The sequence below is a fragment of the Heterocephalus glaber genome, unplaced genomic scaffold (assembly GCF_053883595.1).
Source record: "Heterocephalus glaber isolate CG9 unplaced genomic scaffold, H.glaber_assembly_v1.0 deba00001564, whole genome shotgun sequence".
NCBI lineage: Eukaryota > Metazoa > Chordata > Mammalia > Rodentia > Bathyergidae > Heterocephalus > Heterocephalus glaber.
In genome coordinates, this window is record NW_028258351.1 from 22,734,653 (window position 1) to 22,759,278 (window position 24,626).

Sequence of the window (24,626 nt, forward strand, 5' to 3'; positions counted from 1 at the left end):
TTTTATCTAGAAGCCAGGTGTGCTGGTACAGGCTATAGTTCCAGCTCTCTGGAAGCTGAGTCAGGAGGATCTTTGTGAGTTTGAGACCAGACTGCTGGGCTACATCGTGAGAATATGGCCAGTCTGAATGAAATTTACAGAAGAACTTGGAATTCCATTCTGTTCTTAGATCTGTCTCTGAGAACAGGTTGAGTTCTTTAAAACTCACACCATTTGAATTTTATCTAAACTTCATTAACTTGTCTTAAAATAATTCCCAAACCAAAGAATAATAGAAAATTGCTTTCTATCATATTCATTCACCTTTGTGTTACTAGTGAGGAACTTGAGACAGAGAGAAAAGATTGCTTAAGGTCAAAATACTTGTTACTGGCCAGCTGCAGCTTCTTGTCAGCCCTTCTTTATGGACCTTTTCCTTATGCTGCAGATGCCCCAGTGAGAGGACTTAGTATCCTGATCCTCAGTACTGACTTTACCTGGGCTTCATTTCCTTTTAGAGTAACTTAAATGACATCTAACTTACATGCCAGAGAATGCACCCATTTTAAAATTTACTGCTTATTGTAGCTTGAGATATGAACCACAGATTTCAAAATGTCAACTAGAGAAAGAGAACTATTCCAAATGAGACGGTTGAGGGGATCCTTGGTATCTCAAGGTCCTACCCAGTAGCATATATAAGCGCTCCTATTTTGAGGAAGTGACAACTCAAGAAGAGCCACACTTCTAAGTTTCTGGCCCCAAGTCTTTTGGGAACCTTTCCCACCCATCTGCAGCTCTTCTCAGCTTTGGTGCCGGTTTTTTATCCTACCTGAGATTTATGTAAGTGTGTCAGACTGGCACATGCAGACTGTCGGATCTGATGCCCATATACAAGGGAAAACTTATTTCCTGTCTGTGACACCCTTTCATTCCTCATAACACAGCACTTAGAAATATCTGTGAGCTGTCTTTGGCATGGAAGGAAAAGGAACAAACTCAAATTTTTTTGTTCACCCAGCAAATAACTCTTGAGCTTCTCCTGGGTAGTGTAGCCTGCACCAGGTGTGGCAGATGTGTAGAGAGTCCACACAGGGGCTCTGCCCTTGGGGAGCTAACACAAAATGAGGTGTCCACCTTCCTGGTGAGTAAAGCTTTTTCTGCCCAGGAAATCTGCAGAATCCTTGGGAGTAGGGCCTTGAGGACACAATTTTGCTCCTCCTAGGGAGTGAATCATAGAAGCTCTGCCAGCTGTGATTCTGCCCCTCCATCCCACCTCCTCACACATCTCCTGGCATTTTTCTGCAATCTTCTCAGAGTCCAAGCTGGAGAAGCTGGTGCTACATTTTGTAAATCTATGAGGTATGGACTTTAGGGTTACTTTGAAATCTCAAACAGTCATTCCAATTTACCACTCTATTATATTTGGATACTCTCAACTCACAAATATAAAGCCAAAACAAGCCAAAACTCAGAGAGACAGACATGATGTCAAGTGACTCACCAGTAGCACAGCCAGAACAAGGTTTCCAATTACCTGCCTACCTAGTCCCTATGTTCTCTTCACCTCACTGGTTCTGCCCAGAAATCTTCGTTTTGTCAGTTTTTTCTGCACATAGCCAGGCAACCTTGTGGCAAACCCAGGATTGCTAACCCCTAGCTCTGGCTCTTCACCGTTAAGAGTTGAATGTTCCTGTAAGTAGAAATGTGCCATCCCTCTCAGGTGGTAACCTTGACATGTCAGAATACCCTTCATCCAGGTTAGGAACCCCTCAAAGAGATATGAATGACATGGGAGTAAGTCAGGGGCCAAATGTGGAATAGGTTCCTATGCTTCAGTTTCTCAGGTGGAAGCGGCAGTGAGGTTTTGGCAGGTTGAGTTGCAGGGCGAGCTGTACAAACAGGACAGTGTCAATACCTTTCTAGGACTGCAGCTGATAAACTGGGACAGCCGCAATATCTCCTAAGCAAACTAGGTTACCCTCCCTGCTGCTGCAGCTACCCGAGGGCCTTGGGCAGCTGGGTGACCCAGAAATGGTCATCTCCTTGGCCAGCTCCATCTGGGACTCCATCCCCCAATTCCGGGGCATGAACAACTTCTAGGTGGAAACAGCTTGACAACATCAAACAGAATCAAGCCCATTCTTGTTGCAGGAAGCTTATCCCAAACAATAAGGGGGAAAAGGCATTGGAGTGTCTACAAGGCAGAATTAGGAAACAAAATAGCATAAGTCTTCCCCATCTACTTTTATGTTTTCTAGTCTAAAGAAGCAAAATAATTGTAAGAAAATGTGGCATGTTTTTTAAAAAGCCTTGATGTTAAGAGACATTGATTTGTGGTGCTAAACTTGGAGAAATTACTCCCTTTCTGGGATTAACTTTCTCAGTGGGACAATAAAGGGGTTGTGTAGATGGTCTCTAAGAGTCATCCCTGCTCTGAAAGTCTATGATTATATATGATGTCTAGCTAACAATGCCAAGAAAAAAAGAATCCAAAGGGGAAGAGCCACTATCTAAAATGTCCCTTTCCCATCCCCAAAGACTTGATGATCTAATGATTAAAAGTCCTCATGAAGCATAATTGTAACCCTCAAATAGGGCACTGAAGGTAGCTTAGGTCTGGTGCCTTCTCTCCTCCCTTCCAGAGGTAGGTAAGTCCTGGGTACATTCATTTGTATGTTGTATAGTGTTTTGACTTCTGAGAATGGGGCCTCAACAGTCAGTGAATCCTACACCCATAGAGTACTCTTGGATTAAGCATATTTACTCAATCATTCATAATGATATGGATCCCCATTGGTCAGTGCCCCAGCTTTCCCCATCTTGAACTGTCTGTTTCTATTAGTTGGATGCAGAGTGGGAGATGTACAGGGGATATTTCCTCAATGTAAAATGAGCATGATGAGAAGTCTTTGGATCCAAACCTCTGTGTGGAACATCCTTGGCCATCCTATAGGCTCAGTCTAGCCACCCATAAGTTCATTGAACTACTTATGCTAAGAATATAGGCCATGCTTCTTTTCCTGGCATCCCAGACTGGAGGGCTTCCTTGTAAGTAGCAAGTAGCCCCTGGCTCAACTTACATCCCCATCAGGGTAGGACTTTTAGGGAAATAATCTATGATAGTGAAATTCCAGAATAAACTAGATGGTAGGAAGAATATCTTCCCATAAAAGTAAAGCTTCAATGCCGTTTTTCTTACATAAACTACCTACTTATTAGTATCAGTGCCCAACTGTGTCCTTGCTCTTACACCCTGTGGACATTGTGACCCCTTGAAATGGAGCAAGAGGAGCCCTAGAGTTGGAATGCACCTAAAATGTATAAGGAAACCATTTGTTAGGGATCAATGTTCAATTAAGTGGTGTTAAGGATATATGAATCTAAAAGCCAAGTATTTAAAATCTGGGATACAGGGTCAGAAACCAGAGAAGTAATTATCTCACTTCTAAATCCACCCAAGACAAGGAATTGTTGCTGGGTCTTATGCCAGGGAACACACACTAATCTGGAACAGCCTGACTGTATCCTGCATTAGTGTGATTTGGAAAGAACACCATGATTGGGTTTGTGGTGCTCACTAGCAAGCTACTTCACTTCCCTGATGGCCAGTTTCCCATCAGAGAAGTGCGAAGGTATTACCAACACACTCTCTAGGTTTCTATGTTAGAGAGGCCTCAGGACTCTTCTAAGAATAAGAACGAGCTCAGTCTCCTTCGTTGGTGAGATCTTGGCCAGCAGTGAGAGCTGTAGATCTAATGTAGTTCCAATGACACTGAAGGGAAGAACTACTATATAACTTGTGAGAAAAAAAGTTGAAATTCTTCCATTTAGATTTATTCCAGAAGCATAACATACACATATACACATAATTTTATTAAATTGAAAAAATGTAGCCAAGCATGATGGCACACACCTATAATTCCAGCACTTGGGAAGCTGAGACAGGAGGATCACAAGTTCTGGTTCCACCTGGGCAACTTAGTGAGACTGTATCTCAAAACAGAAAATATAAAAGGACTGGGGATGTAGTTCCATGAAAAGTCTTTGGGATCAATTTCCCCAGTAGCAAAAAATAAACAAACATACATAGACAAATAAATAGGCATATATTTTAATAAGTGAAAAATTATTCACTCTTTTTTAGGGTCAGATTTACAGCTTTGGGGTCAGATTCCTTTGTCATTTACTAGCTCTGGAACCTCAGTGTGGCCTTTTAATGCCACTAAGCCTCAGTTTCTTCATCAAATAGAGATCATAAAAACTCTGTTGAGGGACAGATGTGGGCCATAGTTATAAGAGTATGTTCAGCATGTTGGTTAGGAAATTGGGTGGTAGATTTGGCTGTGTGAGAGCAGTTTGTCAGCACCATGGCCCCTGTGCGGGTCCCTAACCTCAATGCACTTCAGTCCCACAGTCCATAAAGAGAGAAATCATAGTCCTGTCCCCGTAAGGTGAGGCAGCGAAAGTGCAGTTTTGCAGCTAGATTTGTGTGTGTTGCGGGGCTTGGGGGTGCTGCAGAGCTTGAGCTTGTTTAACCCCTGCAGAAGCCCAGGTAGCTTTTCTTAGCCTTCTCAGGGCTTGGTTTCTGCACCCCTAGAACAGGAAAGGTTCCGTCTTGCACCCATCTCGCAGAGCCTGTTAAGATATAAGTCATATGTGCATGTATACGAATTGCTTGCCAGTTATGTAGTAAACACTTGTGTGCATGTGTTTGGTAAAGCATGGAGCAATCAACAAATGTTTATTTAAAAACTATGTGAACAAAACTACAATTAATGAAGCAGACTTTCTTTCGTGGAACTTATATTTTTGAGGAGAGACAGGCGATACACAGATAATCGATATGAGCTAGATCAGTAGAGGAATGTCTGATGGAGTAGAAACAGATAAGGCGGGGAAGGGAAGGTGGAGAGTGGAGGAGCTTTTAGATGGGCCACCTCCAGGGAGGTGAGATTTTCCATGAAGAGCCGCCTGAAGTGAGGGAAGCATCCTGAGAACATTTGGGCCCAGTGTTCCTGGCACAGAGAACCACAGTGAATTTCAGGGCCTCTGTGCTCAAATATGCTTCTGCTAATAATAATACTGATGATGGTGGTGGTGGTAGTAATGGTAACAGTGATAAAAATAATTTTTTAATAAAGAGTGCTCAGTGGATTATTTTAGGAGATAATACAAGCATACTTTCTCACCTTAGTCTTTAAGTTATTATAGTCAGGATGTGTTTTAAGTTGCAATGGGCTGTGTTCAAAGAGGGTATATAGAAAGGAAGGCAGGATTCCCCGCATTAAATGCTGTCTGTCTAGCTAGTGGTCCCTGGTGCAGCCTCCTCCAGCTGTCCCTCAGCAGACCTAAGAAGACACAGAGAGTTACAGCTGGGCTACTCACTACAGACACTGTGAGTCAACCTGCTATCAGAATCTAGGAGAGATTTGCACTCATTCCAACGCTGTATGAGCTGGATTTTTAAACATGTAAATTGGTGCCAAGTTTGTGGAATTAATATATGTAGGATTATCAGCCACTGTTATCTCAGCACCTGTCTAATGGCTAAGACATTATAGTTTCTAGATAAAATGAACATCTATACTCTGTCCAGTTGATAAGTTTTTGGCCTGTACTTCCTGACTGTTCTCTGTAAACTGTAGGAAACAGGAAAGGGCAGGTACAAAAACATGGGTGATGGCACAAGCATCTTGGGAGGTACAGTCTACACACATGTAAAAGATTTGGGGTGGGGGTGCAGTTAAGAAGAACCTTGGAACAAATATGCTCACATTACGGCTTTTATTGTACTGTTTTCATTAATGAAGTTTGAGAGAACCAATTAGTGGGGACGGGAGGAAATCCCATCGTGCTTTCGCCAAACCAGCTGTTCTGGTCTGGATTCTTGGGTGCTGTAGAGTAGAGAAAGACAACTTAAAACAGGTTATGGAAAGGAAGATATATTGGCTTATTGTGTTTAATGTATTCAGACACAGCTGGATCAAAGCACTCCAGTGATCTCTCCCCCTCTCTCTACCTCTCCTTCTCTCTCTCCCTTTCCATCCCCTTCTCCCTCTCTGTCTCTCTGTCTCTGCTTCTGCTTCTCCCTCTCTCTCTCTTTCCTCTGGCAATTCCCAACTAGCATCATTCCTGTACGTCAATAGCCCAAAGAAAAATGAAACCTTTCCGTTTATTTCCAGAAAATGTTCCAAGATTCTGGTTGCTGACCTGTCTTAGATTTAACTAGAGCTAAACCAGCTTCAGGAGAATGGGGTTCTCTGTCTGGCCGACCATGGTTCTATGGTCACCATTCAGGAGACTGGGGAGGAGGAACCAACTCCATCTAAACAACCTGCAATACACAGAATTGGTGTGGAAAGGGTATCATCATCCCCTAAGATTCAAATTCATGTCCCTTCCACCTGGGCTAGATGATGCCAGAGCCAATAAAAGAACTGCACCATAAGTTAAGCAGTTAAGCACCATAAGGATGACAGGTTGAGAGTGCTTCTTGGAATTCTGAGGGTAGCACTAGAGAGAGAAGAGGGAGGGAGAGAAGGAAGATCACAAACAGAAAAAGACGGGAAAGACTGGAATTAGAGGTGCTCCCAAAGAAAATCCATAGCACTCCTTGAAAAGTTATAATCAAAGATACATACAAGTCACCTTTCCCGAGTTTATGTATGGTCCAGTTAAAAGAATGTTCCTTATTGTGGAAAAAATCAGAAAGAAAAAGATTCCAGTTCCACATTCTTGTCTAGATTACCAGCATACATGGGCAAAAGAAAAAATTTAGTAAGCAGTCAAATCATTTAAGATGATTGAAAATTATTGTCTATCCAAAGTGATGAAATTTAGTCTGGGCTTGATCTTCTGTCTAGTCAAGGGCCAGAGACAGTGGGGATGTGGTCTATAGTTCTGAATGTTTATGAGTCCAGGTCTTTTACACCAAGGTAAATCGTTTTGCAAATAGAAGCAACATGAAGTTGTTCTTGGATATGGGTGGTCTGGGAAAATGGCAGATTGGAAGTCGGAGGTGACCAGCTGTTAATGGGAGGGTGTGTTTTGCGCATAAGAACTGGCTGGCTGTCCTTGAGGTGAGGGGAAGAGTCCCAGGTCCGTGAGTCTTATATGCATGGTATCCTTACCTAGGCTAACTTAGCAGCATCCCAGGCATGTGGAGTTGACTTTCCTCTCCCCATGGCATCTGGAGGAAGCTGAAAAGGCAAGGATTTCATAATTTGTTATTATCTGGCTGACTCTGTAATTGAACATAATATATTCCTTTGCAAAAGCTTCTTCCTCAGAAGACTAGAGGCCAAAAGAGACAACAAAAACTAACCATGACATTTATTGCCTGCCTGCGCTCAGCTGGACCCTGTGCTAAATGCTTCATGTAAGTTATCTCAGGTAAATTTTTCCATTGAATTCTGAAGTCCAATTAGTAGGATTTAGAATGACATTTAAAGGAAAAAAGTGCAAAGCCTACTTCTTTTATTCTTGAGAGTTAAGCCTATGGGTGATTTCTTCCTCTTTTCAGTCGTCTATCTATTCCTATTTTTAATAACCACGTACTGTATTACTTTTTAAATGAAAAGAGACAATGCACAGCTAAAATAGAAAAGATGGCATGAGGAACTAAGTGCATGGATCACAGCATGCACGTGCACATGCCCACATCCAGCTCAGCACCCCCTTCTGCTTCCTCCCTCACACACAAGCTTTCCTTCTTCCTTTTCCTCTCATCTTTTTCTGTTCCAGAACTCTTGTACACAAAGTTCCTGTGCTCTTAGTTTCTCTGTAATGTCTCCTTCCCTCCTATCCCCTCCCTTCTCCTCCCTTCTCCTCTCCCTCAAACACACACACACACACACACACACACACACACACACAGCCCTTAGGTCGCTTCCTTAGTCCCCTCTTTTTCCCTATTCAGCTGTTTCTCACACACACAAACCTCTACTCTTGTTGTCATCTCTCAGCCTCCTTCCTCTGATCCTCCCAGCTCTGCACACAAGTACAAGCCTTCAGTGGCTCCTTCTCCACTCTGTGTGTCTTTCATTCACAGACACACTGCCAGGCTGACCTCAGTCACTTCCTTTCTTCTCTCCATTCCCCTAATCATCCATCTTCCTCTGCCTCCCTCCCTTCCTTCCTTCCTCAGGAAAGCACACACACTCTCGTTGATGAGTTGTGCACACTTACAACCACAGGAGTTATGGATTCATTTATCTAAGCCCTGCTATCCTCCCCCCACCTCTCTTGAAAAGTGAAGACAAGTGAGAATCCTAATTAAAATGTTACCCATCTCATTGGCGCAAACAGACAGAAGCACCCAGGCTGGAGAAAAATGGAAAGACAATAAAATGTTTACCTTCCCCCAGCTGGATGAGTCATCTGTGGGCTTTTTCTGGTTTCACACCAGCTCTCTGACACTCTGGGTACCGTAGACTGGGGACAATTTCCTTTTTGTCCATCCCTCTGGGTAAAATGATGAATTCTTTATCTGGACACTCAGGAATAAACATGCACTGTAAGCAGGACTTGGCTCAAATCCAAGGACTCCCAAAACTTTTGAAAAGGCTCCTTTGTTCTTTGTCACTTGTAAAATAAACATATCCCTGGCATCTCCTGCCTCCCATGACGCAGGGTGGGTATGGGCCATATTTGATGGAAGAGAGAGAAAGCCTCCAGACTGCCTTCTTTGCTCCTGCCCAAGTTTGTTTTCCTTCCCAGTTTGTACAAACTGGACTCCCTGAAATTCACTTGGGAGCTGGCTTCCCCTGGTTTAGAGGGTTTTAAACTGAAATGGATATGTTACACCCACACAGTCCTTGGTGACGCCTTCATGTTGTCACATCAGTGTTAACCCACTGTAATTGCTTAAGAAAAATCATGAATATTTGATTGGAGACTTTGATGGAGTAGCCCATCACATGATATTCCATAGGAAACTTTTCTAGCCCCTGGCTCTGATGCTTGCAGGAATGTTTGGTGCTGTTGTCTCTTGAATGGTTAAGGTGGAAGTCTGACTGCTAGTGTTGTGCTCAGAAGAGCCCATGTCCAGATGAGACGGCAATTGCAGGAGTCCTGTGAGGGACAGGACCTGCCTGTCAGCAGCTGACCAGGCATGGCTTGCTTCTTGGTGTGCCACCAGTGTGATGGGGACACTGCAGGAATGGCTTTCTTGTAGTGTCACATGGGGACTCAGGACTGGACCTGCTTTACAAAGAATATTTATACTTGATAGTCTGATGTTCAGGATGGCAGGATAGGTGGGCTTCTCTGGTCCATGTGGAAAAGTCTTCTGAGGGTCAAAGGATTAGAGAGTGCGGCACAATGAGAAATATATATTTTGTCTTCATCCTTGGTTCCTAGCATAGAGCTCCTAACTCCCTTGGAATTTCCTAGATGGTAGGGGCATCTCTTGTTCTCAGGAGGTTACTTTTAGTGAGCCTCTAGATAGCCTCAAGATGGAGGCTAGAAATGAGATGCACCAAGCCTCAATGAGAGGCCTGGAAATTTCAACCCCAACCTCTAACCTTCAGAGACAGGATAGGGGTCAAAGATTCAATTAACTCTTGTGCCTATGTTATGAAACTTCTGTAAAACCCCAGATAGTGGGATTCAGAGAGCTTCTAAGTTGGTAAACACATGGAAGTGTTGGGAGGGGTCATGGAAACCCCACACCTTCCCCCCTCTGCTGTTCCTGAGTCATGCCCTTTACAATAAACTGATAACAGTAAGTAGAATGTGTTCCTGAGTTCTGTGAGTCATCCTAGCAGGTTACTGAGTCAGGAGAGGGGATCCTAGAAATTCCCCCTTTAAAGCCAGTTGGCCCAAAGCATAGGAGGCCAGAGATATGCAACTGGAGTTTCAAGAAGAAGTCAGTTGTATGGGACTGAGGCTCTGAGCTGTGGCATTTGCCCTAACTGCAGGTAGTTAGTATCGGGATTAAATTGAATTGTTAAACACCCCGTTGCTGTTTGGAAAGTTGAAAATTGGTTGGTGTGGGAAAAAATTACACACATTTGTTCTCAGAAGTATGAGTGAAAGCAACAGCTTATTTAGAGTACACAAGCCTTGGATCTGAAAATCATGGCCCATATCACACTTTCAGGTGACCATCTTCCTTGAATTTGGCCATGTTCTGAGCAGGTTCTCCACCATGGTATAGGTGACTACAGCACAGTATATCTATCTCTGCCTTCCAGGAGTGCACTAGATGTGCAGGTCTAGGTTTTAGGTTTGATGCCAGAACAAAGCTGGACTGCTGGCTGGGTCTCACTGTCCTTATAGATCAGAAATGCCCAGTTTGGTAAGGCAGCATTGTGTATGGTGCCATTGGGGGACTAGGATGATCCTTAGAAGCCTAGCTCTTAGTTCTTGAAGCATCATTTCAGCTCACTGCTCTGAGTAGGTGGTGATGGAATACTGGCCTTGGCCCAGCTGTTAGCTGCTGGATTGTTAAACTTTTACTCAGAGGTGGTGACAGGTGGCACTTTACTATCTTCTCTTAGGACCCCAGCAACTCAGAAACAGTGATGCTTTTGTAACTCACCAGTTGGCCCTACCTCTAGGCTCCCACAGCTCTGTCCAGCTGTCTGCTAGAGAACACATTACGTGGTGCACATCTCTATTTAGATGCCTGCTGCTCCCTCGGAGTTCTGTTTCTGAGCCTCACAAAGTGCCAGCAGCATAGGGTCAGTGAACTAGTGGATGAGTAAGTCAATGTATGAGAATTCGCCTTCTCCGTGCTTACATTTGAGGTCATGTAGCACTCAGAGCAAGAGACCTTAGTGCTGCAGCTGAGCTCCTCAACATCCAGGCCTTTGAAGACAAGAAGAATGGAACAAGGCTTCAGTGTTACAGAATCCATGCAACCTCCCTTTGACTTCTGGGAAGGGTTCTTGTGGCAGGGACCTAAAGTCAAAACATAATTCCCTCCCAAGGAAAATGGAATCTTACCCACAAATTACCAAGTAGTAATTTCACTGGCAAGCACAGGGGAAAAGGGGGCACATTTCTCTGATGTCACCATTCATCAGTGTGGCAACCTTAAGTATGGCATACAATCTCTTGGAAATTCCTCTTCCTTAATTTGTAGATTGGGGGGTTGCAGTATGTTTACCAGAACAGCCTGGCTTGGAGGTTCAAATGAGATAATCAAATGGAACTTATAAAATCGTAAAGTGCTATGAAACATTAGCTAACTCCATATGTTTCTTTATTTATAACTTTGGCCCTTAGAGATGTACTTTTGCCTAAGTAACCTTAATGTGGGTGAGAGATAGAGAGAGGGTTCTGGGAGCTTTATTGGGCACAAGAAAAGCTGTCCTGAGGAGAGGGTGAAAAGAATCAGGCACACTGGAGAGTTCAGATGCTAATGTCACCAACGTGGCCTGGGACACTTTCCCAGAGACTTCACTATTGGGCTGATATAGATATAGATACAGATATAAATATAGATATAGATATAGACATGTCCTCCAATTCCCCTGCCACCCAAGCAGTCAACCCTTGCTCTAACCCTGTGATGAAGCTTATCTGAATCATACCTGGGCCTTGCAAAGTCCAATGAGGAGAGTGGGCTGAGGGAGAAGCCATGATGCCCCTTCCTTTCCCCCATTTTGCCTGTGTTAGGACAGAATCCAAGCCGTGAGCACAGCCTTTCCCTAACCATCTCTGAGGAACATCGTGCAATTAAAGGCCTGACAGATGCCATCTGTCCTGTCCTTCCTGAGTTGCCCAGGGCACAGGGATTCAGAGCTGGCACATTGTGATACTCCACAGTGCTCATGTCACCTCTGATTTCCTCCAGAAAGTCATTAAGCAGACCTGTATGGGAGCTGCTCCAGTGTCTTCAAACCCCTCCAGGGCAGGCAGCACAGAGGTGGTGAGCTCACATTAGGATTCCACAAGTTCAAGGTAGTTGGAGTCTGTATGAGGTGAGACAGTAAAGTCAGGCAAGGGTGAGCTGAATTTAAACCCCAAATGGAATCATTTTCTCTTTCCTTTTTGGCTCCCTTGATCTAATATCGAACCTTCAATTTTCCTTAGGATCCCAGAATTGCCAACAGTATAGAATGTTTATTAGTTTAGGTTTTCCAAAATGCAGAGACTAAAACAAGACTTGGCTGCAAGTAGTTTATTTGGGAGAGAATCCAAGGAGCAGAAGTAATGGAGTATGAAGCATATGACAGAACAAGAGCGAAGGCCAGTCAGAGAAAGAATGGACAAGTTGGTTGTCACTGCAAGAATTCAGCCCCTCTGGGGACCCTCTGGTACCAAGTAACATGTCTCTCAGGATTGTCGCATCGGAGACTGGGTCATTGAGCCACCTGTCCCCGTAACTCTATCGTATTAGTTCCCTTGCACATCCAGCTTGCATCTGCGTATGGTTCGGCAGAAATCCTGACCACTTGATATGGGAGTCTGCCAGCTTGCAGAGAACTAGCTGTCCTAGCTGTGCTAAAATCAGGGCATAGAGGATGGATGTGAAGTGGTGGATCATTAGTATCCACTAACAGCCATCCAGAATATGTGGGAAAGATAGTCTCCCCACTGAGGCACAATGAAGAAGCAGGGATATGGACTCCCTTGATCCTCTGACAGACATGTCCTTTTCCTTTAAGAATCAGCTCATAAATCATCTGTCCCAGCATAGCTTTTCTTGGGCACATGTAATAAGTTACCTCTGGAATATTTGGCTCTAAAAACCATAGTGCATTACTCTCTCATTGCTTATTTGCTGTCTTCCTTACCAGATCTGAGTCTCTAGAGGACAAAGAACTGTGGCTGCTTCACCTTTGCGTATCTAGCAAGCTACCTAACATATAATGATTGCTGGTTAATTGTTTATTTATTCATTCATACATTCGACAGAAATGCCAAGTTTAGAAAGTACATTTACTTGTTGCCATTGCTTTCAGTTGAGCAGGGAAGTAGCAAATCCCAGGTTTTAGGAGGTCTTGGAAAACAAGTGATTAGAAGCTCAAGGGGCAGTGATGGCCCAAGAAGTGATGGAAGCTTGTTACCAGGATATAGGTAGGAACAATCTAGACCTCTATTGAGGGAGAATCTCCTGGACACAGCAACTGACTGGATAAGGTCAGTGTCATGGGGTGAAGCACACAGAAGCATCATATTCAGCAGCTGCACATGCACTAGATGGGGACTTAACATCCATCTGCTATTGAGAATGTGAGACTACCATCATCTCCCCAGGAGAAAGCTACACAACAATTTGAGCCTCTACCCCTAAAGTGATTGATGGGGGAATAGAGGGGAGGCAACCTGGAGTGTATATCCTAGAGTCATCTCCTGCTAAGCAAGTCCTTTAACAGCAGAAAGTGTTTTTTTATCAGGAGGTCTGTCAGTATACTTGGTCATCCTGTGATTCATAGTTCAAGATGATTTTGAATTTTAGCCAACTATCTTGCTCCCATAATAATTATTGAGGCTGCACAGATGCATGGAAAAAAGATTGTGTTTCTTAAATTATTGAAAAACAAGAAATGACCTAAATGTATAATGGTAGAGGATTATTGAATGATTGAATAATATATACAAAACCACCAACACCCATGTATATGTTATCTGCAACATTGTTTAAGATAAGGAAGAACTGTGAGTAAAATATATGCTCAACAATAAGGGATTCACTGAAAGAAATGTGGTGTTGTCCTACATCCATATAGTAGAAAACTGTGAGGCCATAAATTGCCTCTCGCTCATGAAATATGACGTTGCTGATGTGTGTTGATGTGGCGATTTGTTTGTAATACACTAAATGAAATACGAAAAATGAAAATTACTATGTATACCATGATCACATTGTTTTCACTGTAAATATTTAAATCTGTAACAGTGATCTCCAAACATTTACTCTCAAGATGGTAGAATTATAAGGGTTTAATCCCACCACCACTTTTTTAGTCTGTGACTTATAATTTTTCTGCAAGAAACATGTTCCGTGTGTGTGTGTATGTGTGTATGTGTAATTTTAAAAACTGAGGAATAACTGGAAATTAGCAGCTCTACAACTCTCTGTTTCTTCTTTCTCTCCTGTTTTGCATCAGAACATGACTGTGAGTATTAAGAGTTGAAACAGAAGTAAGATGAAATCAAATGATTTCCTTCAGTGGGAGCTCAGGAAAAGTCTCTAGTTACGGTTTTAATAGCCACAGAGAAACAGCAGCTCTGACCTAGACTTGCATGTGTGGACATGACCTCAAGGCTCAAAATCTTTTGAGAGTCAAGAAAGTAGAGAAAGGCACTCAAACTAGAGCTCAGATACAAGTACAATCGGAAAATCCTGAGAAGTTCAAGAATTGATACTAAAAGAAGGCTCTAGATGACTCAAGAGACAAACAAAGGGGCAACCTGTTCAACGCTAATTGCTATTCTAATTGTGTCAAGCTAATTAAGTAATGACACTGAGTACCTGTGTTTTGCCTTCTGTGGCTTGTTCCCTCCACAGCTTTAACAGTCCAGAGCTCATGAATTCTCAGTGATCTTACCAGCATGACAATGTAAGCCTGAGCACAATGAACTGACTTTGGGTGTTGTCTGGGGATTTGAGAAGTGTATTAGTTCTCTATCACTACATAACAGACTATCCCAAAAGGTGATGTATGGAAACAGCACTTTATTATTTCTTGCATTTCAGAGTGTTGGGCAGATAATTCTGTTAGTCTTGTATGAGCTCCCTCTTGTGGCTTCATTCAGCTGGCAGGGCAGTTGAGGGCTGAGGTCATCTAAGTCCTAGAGTGCTGGGATTTCCTCTACTTTGGTCTCTGACCAGTCAGTAGCACAGCTGCTCAAGTGTTCCAGTAGGGCAAACCTGTCGAGGCCTAGTCCAAGAGTTGGCACAGCATTGCTGCCTCTTTCTTCTGCAAGCCAAACCAAATTATACACCCAACCCACATTCAAGGGGAAAGGAAATATCCTCCACTTCTTGCTGGAGTAGCTTGGTGCACATACAGGAATAGGAAGAATTATTGGTGCTCAGTTTTGCAAACAATCTGACACAAGAAGGCTCCAGCTATGTTGGCAACTTGGGGTCTGCAGTATCACTTCTACTCCAAAGAAATGAGCATCCTAGTTCCATGAAGACCACATAACAGGGCTGAGAGCACGGATGGTGTTGTAGGGGCTCTGAACTGGAATCATGGATATCATGCGGTGACTTGTGGAAGGAGAGGCCTGGTCACCCTATGTCCCAACCAGTCCCTAGAGGAACAACAATGAAAAAAAATGAAAGGATGCAGGTTAGATCTGGGAGTTGGGAGGTAGTTGGGTGTCTTCAAAGGTCTGTCCTAAGACTTGTTTAAAGTCACTTAATGTGAACACTGACTGGTGAATATTGGCAGCAATCCTGCTCCACCTTCCAAAGGAGACTTTCATTGGTTAATACTTGGGCTGAGATCCACCCATCCCCACCCCAGATACTAACACATGAATGGGGGCATCCTCTGGAGAGGCCAGATGTAAATGTGTCTTAGGCCCATAATCCAGCCATCCCATGTCGTTACTGCAACAGCAGGATAGTAATGATGGTGACAAAGGCTGCATTGACTCTCATACTACTTAGAACAAACCTGCAAAGTAACTGCTGCCATTTTGAGGAAACAGAGGCCCAGTGAAGTTGAAGTCAAGCGCCCTACCTGAGGCAGAGCTGCACTTTTCCCCCATGACTTGACTCTGGCTGGGCTTTTATCCACCACCCTGAACTAACACTCAGGCTTGGACTTTGTGCATGTTATGATTCTGCACCTTTTCCCATAGAATGCACTTGGCAATTCCATTTATAACAGATTATCATGAAGGCGACTGTGCATTTAGCTATGGGTTAATTAGTCATGGTTTCCTTCTACCATTAATTTGATGCATCCTCTGGGAGTCGCTATTATGGGATTTCTTTCTTCACTGAGTGAGTCTAGAATAGGGAAATGGTCCTAGCCACACATGCATGGGATTCACTGATGGAGATGGAGGATTCAAGGATAAAGACAAACAAAGGGATTGCTTTCCATCTGCTAACCTGGTTTTAATATGGCTGTCCCTGAAACTTTCAGGGTAGGTCAGGTACTTTCCCCTTGTTCCCCAGCCCATCCCAGGACCCTGTGGTCCATCATGAGCAGTATTGTGGGGGCAGGAATGGCAAAGACAGATGAGTAGGCAGTGGGCATCAGGCAGAGGGCCTGTGCTGCTCTTTACCTGGAGAGTCTGATGCTCAGCTCCAGAGCCCACCCGGACAGTGGTGGTAGAAGAGGGATTGAGAACCATGAGATGGGAGCCTTCTGCAGCCCACTTTCTCTGTACCTCTCCCCTTTTTTAAAAATTAATTTTATTGGTACATTTTAGGTATACAATATAATGACATTCATCATTGGAAATTTGTGCCTTTACATAATCAATCTTGATTCTTTTTTCCCCCCATTCCCCTGCCTCCCTTCAATCCCTCCACCCCTCCCTATTTACAAAGACTTTGTTTCCATTTTTTTTCATTTTCTCACATTAATTCCATTCCCTTCCCCAGAGGCCAATTTACATTAGCCAGCCCCTTGTCACTCTAGATCAATTTTCACTCAGCCTCTTGAATGACCCCTCCTTGCCAATATCTGCACTGAAGCAGAGGTAGTTTGATACAGAAGCCCATTTCACTCTGCCCTTTCTTTACAGAACCTACATCGCCCAGAGGTCCCACAGCCTCCCCAGAGCCTGAGAGGCAGAGATGTCTAACAACACAGTGAGTTCCACAGTGCTGCAGACTTAGGTCGCATAAATATTAAATCACCTAAGAGCCCAGTCTTGTGGGAGGGACAGTCACTGTGCAGGGAGAAGGAGGAGCCATCCATCATGAAGGGACTGATGACCTGAGGGGAGGTGGCAGTCAAAGGAAGTGGAGGACAAGGAGGAGACCACAGAGGCTTAAGTTGCAACCAGGCAGATTTCCTGAGCTCCCAGAAGAAATGAAGGTCCCTGATGATAAAGCAATAAAGAGAAAGGAGAAAGATGCTTTCAAGAGCACTGATGGTTGGAAGGTTGTTATTTTATTTTATTTGTTTTCCCTTTGTAGAAAGAGACACATTCGTTGCACATGTTCTATGCAGGACTGAAGAATACTAACCACATACTACACTGCCCCTCACTCTAAAGAGTTCAGCCTGTCCAGGTGAAGCCCTGGTCTGATATTGGTTCTGAGAATACCTTTATCTGCTTTCTGTGGTTTGTCATGCTGTGTCAGTTGCCCGTCTTTCCAGAGATACAATGTGGGAGAGTTGGGCCTGAGGGAGACTTTGTGGTAGATTCTTGTCCAAGCATCTCATTTTATAGACCAGAAGACCAAACCACTTACTCCCAGAGCTTCATGCAGCAGAAGCCAGAAATCACAGGCATTGGCATGGGAACATTAGCTGGAACTCTTGACATTCCAAATCCTTTTTCACGTGACTCTCTCTTTTTCTTATATCTTGTATGTGATTTTAGTTCTGAGACAAATTATAAATTTATTAGGATAGTAACTGAAAATCATGCATCAGCCCACCATAGTGATGAGGAGGAGGAAACAGAGCCCTTTTGTTTGCCTTCTTCACCCAGGATAAGCATCTTCATCAGTTTCCTGGGTTCTCTTTTAGAAGAGGGAAACTGATGCCATTGGTCCAATTATGGGGCTTTTAGTGGAAGGGTCATGACTTAACTTTGGTGACCCAGGGAGCAGAGCCTGAAGGGAGAGCTGGAGTAGGGTAGTTTACTTGGGGGTGTGATCCCAGGAGTGGAGGGTTGAGAAAGTACACAAAGAAGGAAAGAGAGTCAGTCCAAGGGCTGAGCACAACAGGAGCTCAGTCCAGCAGAGAACATGTGAATGTGCTCTGGAATCGTCTTCCTGAGATGTTGAACTTGGGAGTATTTATCACTTGAGTCCCACACCCTTTTTCTTGCAGGTGGTTTAATCCCTTCACTCCAGGTTTGCACATGTGGTGGAATGGTGTAGCAGGCTCCCACAGCAGAGTGAAAAGCTCCAGGGCAGAAATCAAGAGACAACAGGTTTACCTGAGGGAGCCGCCCCCCAGAGATACCTGTGAGCTGCCCATCACAGTTATAGTAATAGCCACAGCAAAAGCGAAAAGCAGGAAGATGTAAAATGGCACATCAAAGATGAAGAGTACACTGTTGCATTGAAATAATATTGCTTTTGTTTCCTTTTCCTTCCTGTATCAGGGACATGGCCAGGTGACAGATCTTGAGACCTGGGTGTGGCCGGGTCCCCTAGGCTTTAGACTAAAGCAGTGGGTCTCAAACTTGAACCTGCATCAGAACACCTGGCAGGCATATTACAATATGATTACTGGGTCCATCCCATGGTGTCAGAATCCTTCAGTGTTAGTAGACCTGAGAATTTGGACCTCTGCAAGTCCAGATAGGTAGTACTGGTAGCACTGCTGGTCTGGGAACCCCAGTTAGAGAACCACTGGGCTCAGCCATGTGTCTCAGCCCAGCTTGGTGGAGTTTCTGGCCTAAGCTCCATTAGTACAGCAGCACCTTCTCCCTATATGCCCATTATGAACCTCATGGAGAAGTTAGATGAGATGAGTCAAGGTTCTAATATCCTTAGATACCCTGCACCCTTTTTGCAATGGATGCTAGATTTAATTCTGCAGATTTGATGTGATGGGTAAAGAGGGGATCCAACTTTTGTCTGTGTGTGTGTGTGTGTGTGTGTGTGTGTGTGTGTGTGTGATGCTGTGGTTTGAACTCAGAGCCTTTGCACTGAGCTATATCCTCAGCCCGTTTTATTTTGAGACAGGGTCTCTCTAAGATACTAAGTTGCCCAGTCTGGGCTTAAATTTGCAATTCTCTCTGAGCCTCCCTGAAGGGTGGGATCATAGGCATGAACCACCACACTGAGCTAACGTATTTTTAAATTTTTATTTTATTAGTACATGTTTGCAGTACATGCATTTTACAATCATCTGGGGAGTGGGTACATGTACATAATACAAAGTGTTCCTTTTTAAATCTACTTCCCTTTCCTCCCTCCTCCTCTAGTTCTCCTTTCCCCCTTTCCATTCTTGTTGATATTGTTAATGTTAGTTCATGTTTATAGCATATAATGTCCACATTCATAGAGATTATGAGGATCTGGTATGTGACATATCTTCACTCTACCTCTTTCCCCATCCCCTCCCCTCACCCTTTGCCCTTGGTCCCCTGGACCCCTTCCCGTCTGCAAGAGATACCTTTATCAAGATGTAATTCACATGCCACACAATTCACCCATTTAGAGCATATGTTTTAGTGGTTTTTAGTATACTTTGAGTTGTGCAACAATTGCCAGAGTCAATAATGGAATATTTTCATAAACTTGGAAAGAAACTCCATTCTCATTAGCAGTCACTCGCCATTTCCTACAAACTTCCTCTACTCCAGCCATGGGCAACTATTAATTGATTTCTGCCTTTATAGATTTGCCTGTGCTGGACATTTCATATAAATGAATTAATGCAGTTTGTAGTCTTTTCTGACTAGCTTCTTTTTTTTTTTTTTTTAGTTCTTTTATTGGTACATTTTAGGTATACAATTCGTTTACATTTATCATTGGGTGTTTGTGCCTATACATGATACATCTTGGTTCTTATTTTTTTCCCCATTACCTGTGTGCCCTTCACCCACTCCGCCCTTCCCTGACTAGCTTATTTTGCTTAGCATGGTATTTTCAAGGTTCATCTATGTGTAGCAAGTATCATAACTTAATATTGTTATTTAGCTGAATAATAGCCCATTGTATGCTTACATCACACTTTATACATTTGTCAGTGGATGGATATTTGAGTGTTTTTACTTTGGGACTGATATTAACAGTACAACATTCACTTTTGTGAACCCACTCAGTCTGAGATGGTGGTGACACACCCTGTAGGTACAGATTTTTACAGTAAAGGTAGAGATAGAAACTTACCTGAAGATAGAGGCTGGGCTTGGAACTACAGATTAAATATCATTGTTTGAGATAAAAAATGGGATGCCCACAATATGTCTACATTGGCAATTGGAAAGGATAAAGAAAGAGTGCAAGTAGTAAAGCAGGAGCAGTCAGCTAAGTGCAAGAACCAGAGGAATAGAAGAAGGGCAGCATAGTCAACAGAGTGAAGCCATGGAAAAGGATACCGGGCTGAGAATGTTCCTTACTACATGTTTAGTATGTAGTAAGTAATTTGATAGCTTTAGAAGAATATTTTCAACTATACCTCTGATAAAAAACTAATATGTAGCAGAATCTATACTACATATTTCATATGCATGTCTTATTAATGCTTACAACCAGTTTATGAAATATATTATTTCCATCTCACAGTGGAGGAAAATATATTATTTCCATCTCACAGTAGCTCAGAAATGTTAAATAACTTGCCCAAGGTCAAACAGAAGGTCAATCGAAAGCTGGAATTCAAACCAAATCCAACTCTAAAGGGGAAAGAAGGAAGTTTGCAGGTGATGCAGAAAACTGAAGCAGTGTGGGGTAGGCATAGGAGAGATTAGAACAAAACAGGTAACACAGAAGTGCATGTCAGACAAGGGTTGCTGCATCACAAGGGAGCCCTCGCTGGGTAACAGGGAGGACAGTCAGTGCTACATGTAGCCTGAAGCTCTTGGGATTTGTCCCACATCATTTTCTTTCCTCTATCTTGAACCCACCTAACCTATAAAACCCAAACTCAGAGTGAAATTCTGAGAGTAAACAGGATCCGTTTTTCTTTTCCAGACTGGCGGAGCTAACTGGTGATCCATAACAGGATGTAAAATTCTGCTTTGTTTACAGAATATTCTGGCTCTGTAAAGCATAATAGCACCATCAGAAATGTGTCCTGGCTGAATTAATGAGCCCTCCTTTACTCCACATGTTGAGAGCCCATATGGGGAAACACTATTTAATTGGGCCCTGTTGCTTTGATATTTTGAAGGTCTGGTCTGCAGCTAAGCTGAGTCTTATCTTTGCTCTGTTTCTAAATTCCAAAATGGAACTTGTGTGCTATTTGTTTATATAAACAAGGGCAAGATTGTTCTATTTGTGTTAAGAGCATAAATGATTCTCAAGGATGGAATAGTAGCCACACAAACCACAGATCATGAAAATACTGACTAGAAATAATGCTTTGCCTCTTATTAAGGCAGACCTCAAAGATCTGCCTGACAGTTCTTGGTTAGTTTAGTGGCTCTTTGTCACCTTCTGTGCTTAAAATAATTAAATAATTACTTAGTGTGACAATTTAACTAAATAATTACATAGTCATATAATTTTGTTTCAAACGTTCTGTGATCCCAGTCAGCGTCCTTAGTCTTGGTCTGAAATAATGAGTGGCATTTTATTCCTTTATTTTGTTGGTCCTCAGCTATGTCTGACATATCTTTTTTCTGCCTTCTTTTTCTTTTCCTTTTAAAGAAACAAGTTCTTTTTGAGCCTATATTTAGCCGTCTACCCAATCTGTGTATTTTAACACTCGAGATCCTAAGTAGTAAAATAGAATATATATTTCATGTTTGTATCAAGATTGCTCATTTCCAAACCACATAATTATCTTGTGAGCAACTTATTCTTCGCACTGATGAAAAGAGTTGAACAAACATAGAAACAAATATCAGAACTGGAATCATGGAACTTCGCCATGGTTTTTCCTCTTCCTGCTAGCCTGGCTTTGCTTTCACTAGTGCAAGAAAGCATAGGTATAGCTCCTGGGGCTTTGAGAATTCATAAAGAAAAGGGCTCTTCATGGTAGTACAAAATGAACTAAAGGCCATATGTGGCCTGGGAACTTTTTGTTTAATTTTATGCCATGGGGGAAACATACTGTCAGCCAGATGCATTCATTTTGTACCTTGCAAAGAAGCATAACACCTTGGCTGCCTGTATGATTTGAGTAGTGGTTTACCCTTCTATTCTCCGTCATGTCTCCCCATTGTGGATCATCAGAGAAGAGTGCTGACTGATCATCCTTTGGCACTAATTACTGCATCTTTCTCCCATCCAAGTACTAACCAGGCCCGACCCTGCTTAGCTTCCGAGATCAGACGAGATTGGGCGTGTTCAGGGTGGTATGGCGGTAGACTTACTGCATCTTTCTCACTGGGTCAGAAGGAAACTATTTATCAGCTTGTGACTTAGCCTTGTATTGTCTTTGGTTAACACCTCCCAGATTCCACCATTTCAGAGTTTGTTTTAGAGTAAATATACCAGCTTAGGGTTATTTGCACTGTGAGTTTATGTGGGCGCTTGGTTTCCGTGAAGTCCTTTGAGTAGGGCTTTCATCCCCCACGTACATAGTAACAAAAGAAGTTATTTCTGTTATGGATTTTTCAGGTCAACACTTGGAAAGAAAATATAAATGCGGTGACTGTGCTTTCCTGGGCTGTGAGTCCTATAGCAGCCAGGAGGTATGTTTAAGTCTTCATGTTCAGGGCAACTGCTTTGTTTACAAAGCTTCAGTGCTTTCCAAATGTCTGCCGTGTTCTCTCTGTCAGTCAGCTTCACCTGTCTTCGGTTTGGTAACTGATGGAAAGCAAGGAATAAAATAAGATTAAAAACAGAGTGACTGTTCATATTTAAATTTCAAGTCAGTAAATCTGAAGCAGGCAAAAATGAAGCATGTGAAGAGTCAATATGAACAGAAAAGGAAGGCTGTATGAACCCACAGCTAAAGCCCCCTGACCTGGCCTTCTGTTAATAGATATTAGTGAACAACTGCCCAGTGCGAGTGGGACCAGAAGGGGAGTATGAAAGCATCTTTGGCTTATCCAGCTAAATTCGATTCATTTGTAGGAAATGGATGCACCTTGAGACCATAATGTTAAGTGAAATAAGTCAGACACACAAGCTTAAATATCACATGGTTTCTCTTCTATGAGAAACCCAAATTATAAATAAAGGGAAAAACAAAAGATAGATAGTAGGAAGTAGGGGCATAGATCTTTCTCAAATGGGAAAGGTTTCAAGAGATGGAAGCAGAGGGAAAGAGTATGAAAAAAGAATTAAGCTGTGTTATGTACATGTACCAACTCCACACAAGGGATGTGAACACTATGTACTGCAAACATGTACTAATAAAAAATAAATGAATAAACACAAATATAAAAAAAATTTTCTTTGCCATTTCCTTTGCTCTCCAACATGACAATGGGGAGCTTACTGCAAACTATGGAAAATAATGTCCTTATTTCTTTATGACTATTATTCATTGACAGCTAGAAAGCTCTACGTGGCTCCGATTACCACATGTCAAGAAGGAAGTTATACAATTTGTAAGGAAAATAATGGATGGACTGTGGCCGGGAACTGCCACATGGAAACAGAAGCAGAAGGTTAGTGCCCTTCCATTTGGAAAGGATAAAGTTTAGGGTGGGGCATCATTAGAATTTGAAGACCACGAGTAGCATGGAGTCATGTAAAAAAGAACTGTCCATTTCTCCAAATGCCAGTGCTGGATGTGAGGGTGATCTGGATGCTACATCTGTCACCCCATTGATAGCCAGGGTTGATTCAGCTGATCTGGCTGGCCAGGAAGGTGTTCCTTTTCTCCTGCACTGCTCCATGTGCGTCCCTCCCAAAACTGAGAGCTCAGTCAAAGAACACGACCACCTGTGATAGAGGGGGACTGTTTCCTTGGTCAAGCGTATACGAGAAGCTGTGCTCCCCTGCTGGAACCTCCAAACAAGTTCTCTAGGTCCAAATGCCACTGCTTATGAAAATACATGGAATTGGAGGGCAAGCGGAGGACGCGGCAGAGGCCAGAAGATGCGAGCAGGTGCGGAGCGGCAGCGGGTCTTGGGGTTCCCGGGGTCCCCGGACGCCCGGTTCCACATCCCCGGCCCCACCCCGGCCCGCGGCCCCACGCGGACATGGTGTAGCCGCCGCCGCTGAGGCCATGAGGGAACAGAGTATCTGTCAGGCGAGAGCTGCTCTGATGGTTTACGACGATGCCAACAAGAAGTGGGTGCCAGCTGGTGGCTCCACAGGGTTCAGCAGAGTCCACATCTATCAACACACAGGCAACACGTTCAGAGTGGTGGGCAGGAAGATCCAAGACCACCAGGGTAGAAGCTTTTTAATAAGATGAGATTCCCGTTGTTGATTCTTTGTGCTAGTTCCCGTGCTACTGAGGTTTTGTTCACAACATCACTGGTCATTCTAGAGATGCAGATGAAAACAGCACTGAGATCCCACCTCACCCCAGAAAGGGTGGCTGCTATCAAGAAATCAACCAATAACAAATGCTGGCGGGGGTGTGGGGAGAAAGGAACCCTGCTCCACTGTTGGTGGGAGTGAAGACTGGTGCAGCCACTGTGGAAATCAGTATGGAGATACCTCAAAGAACTAGGACTAGAAGTCCCATTTGACCCAGCTATTCCCCTCCTGGGGATCTTCCCCAAAGAATTAAAACAATCATACCACAGCAATATATGTGCACCCATGTTCATAGCGGCACAGTTTGTAATAGCTAAAGCTTGGAAGCAGCCCAAGTGCCCATCAACTGGAGACTGGATAAAGAAAATGTGGGGTTTTTTTATAACATGGAGTACTGCTCAGCCATAAAGAATGAGAAACTAGAGACATTTATAGCTAAATGGATGCCTATTGAGGCCATACTCTTAAGTGAAATAAATAG

The 24,626-nt window shown here is 43.2% G+C and overlaps 1 protein-coding gene and 1 long non-coding RNA gene across 3 annotated transcripts in view; one reads left to right on the plus strand and one right to left on the minus strand.

Moving 5' to 3' along the window:
- Window positions 1-24,626, plus strand: part of Shisa6 (shisa family member 6) — a 304,683-nt gene that overhangs the window by 84,078 nt on the left and 195,979 nt on the right. The gene's annotated exons all lie outside the window — the stretch shown is intronic.
- LOC106010440 (uncharacterized) lies at window positions 5,753-9,504 on the minus strand. The gene is made up of 3 exons (XR_001184246.3): window positions 8,339-9,504; window positions 7,113-7,181; window positions 5,753-5,876 (listed from the first exon to the last, which is right to left on the minus strand). It is a non-coding gene; the product is annotated as an uncharacterized LOC106010440 (long non-coding RNA).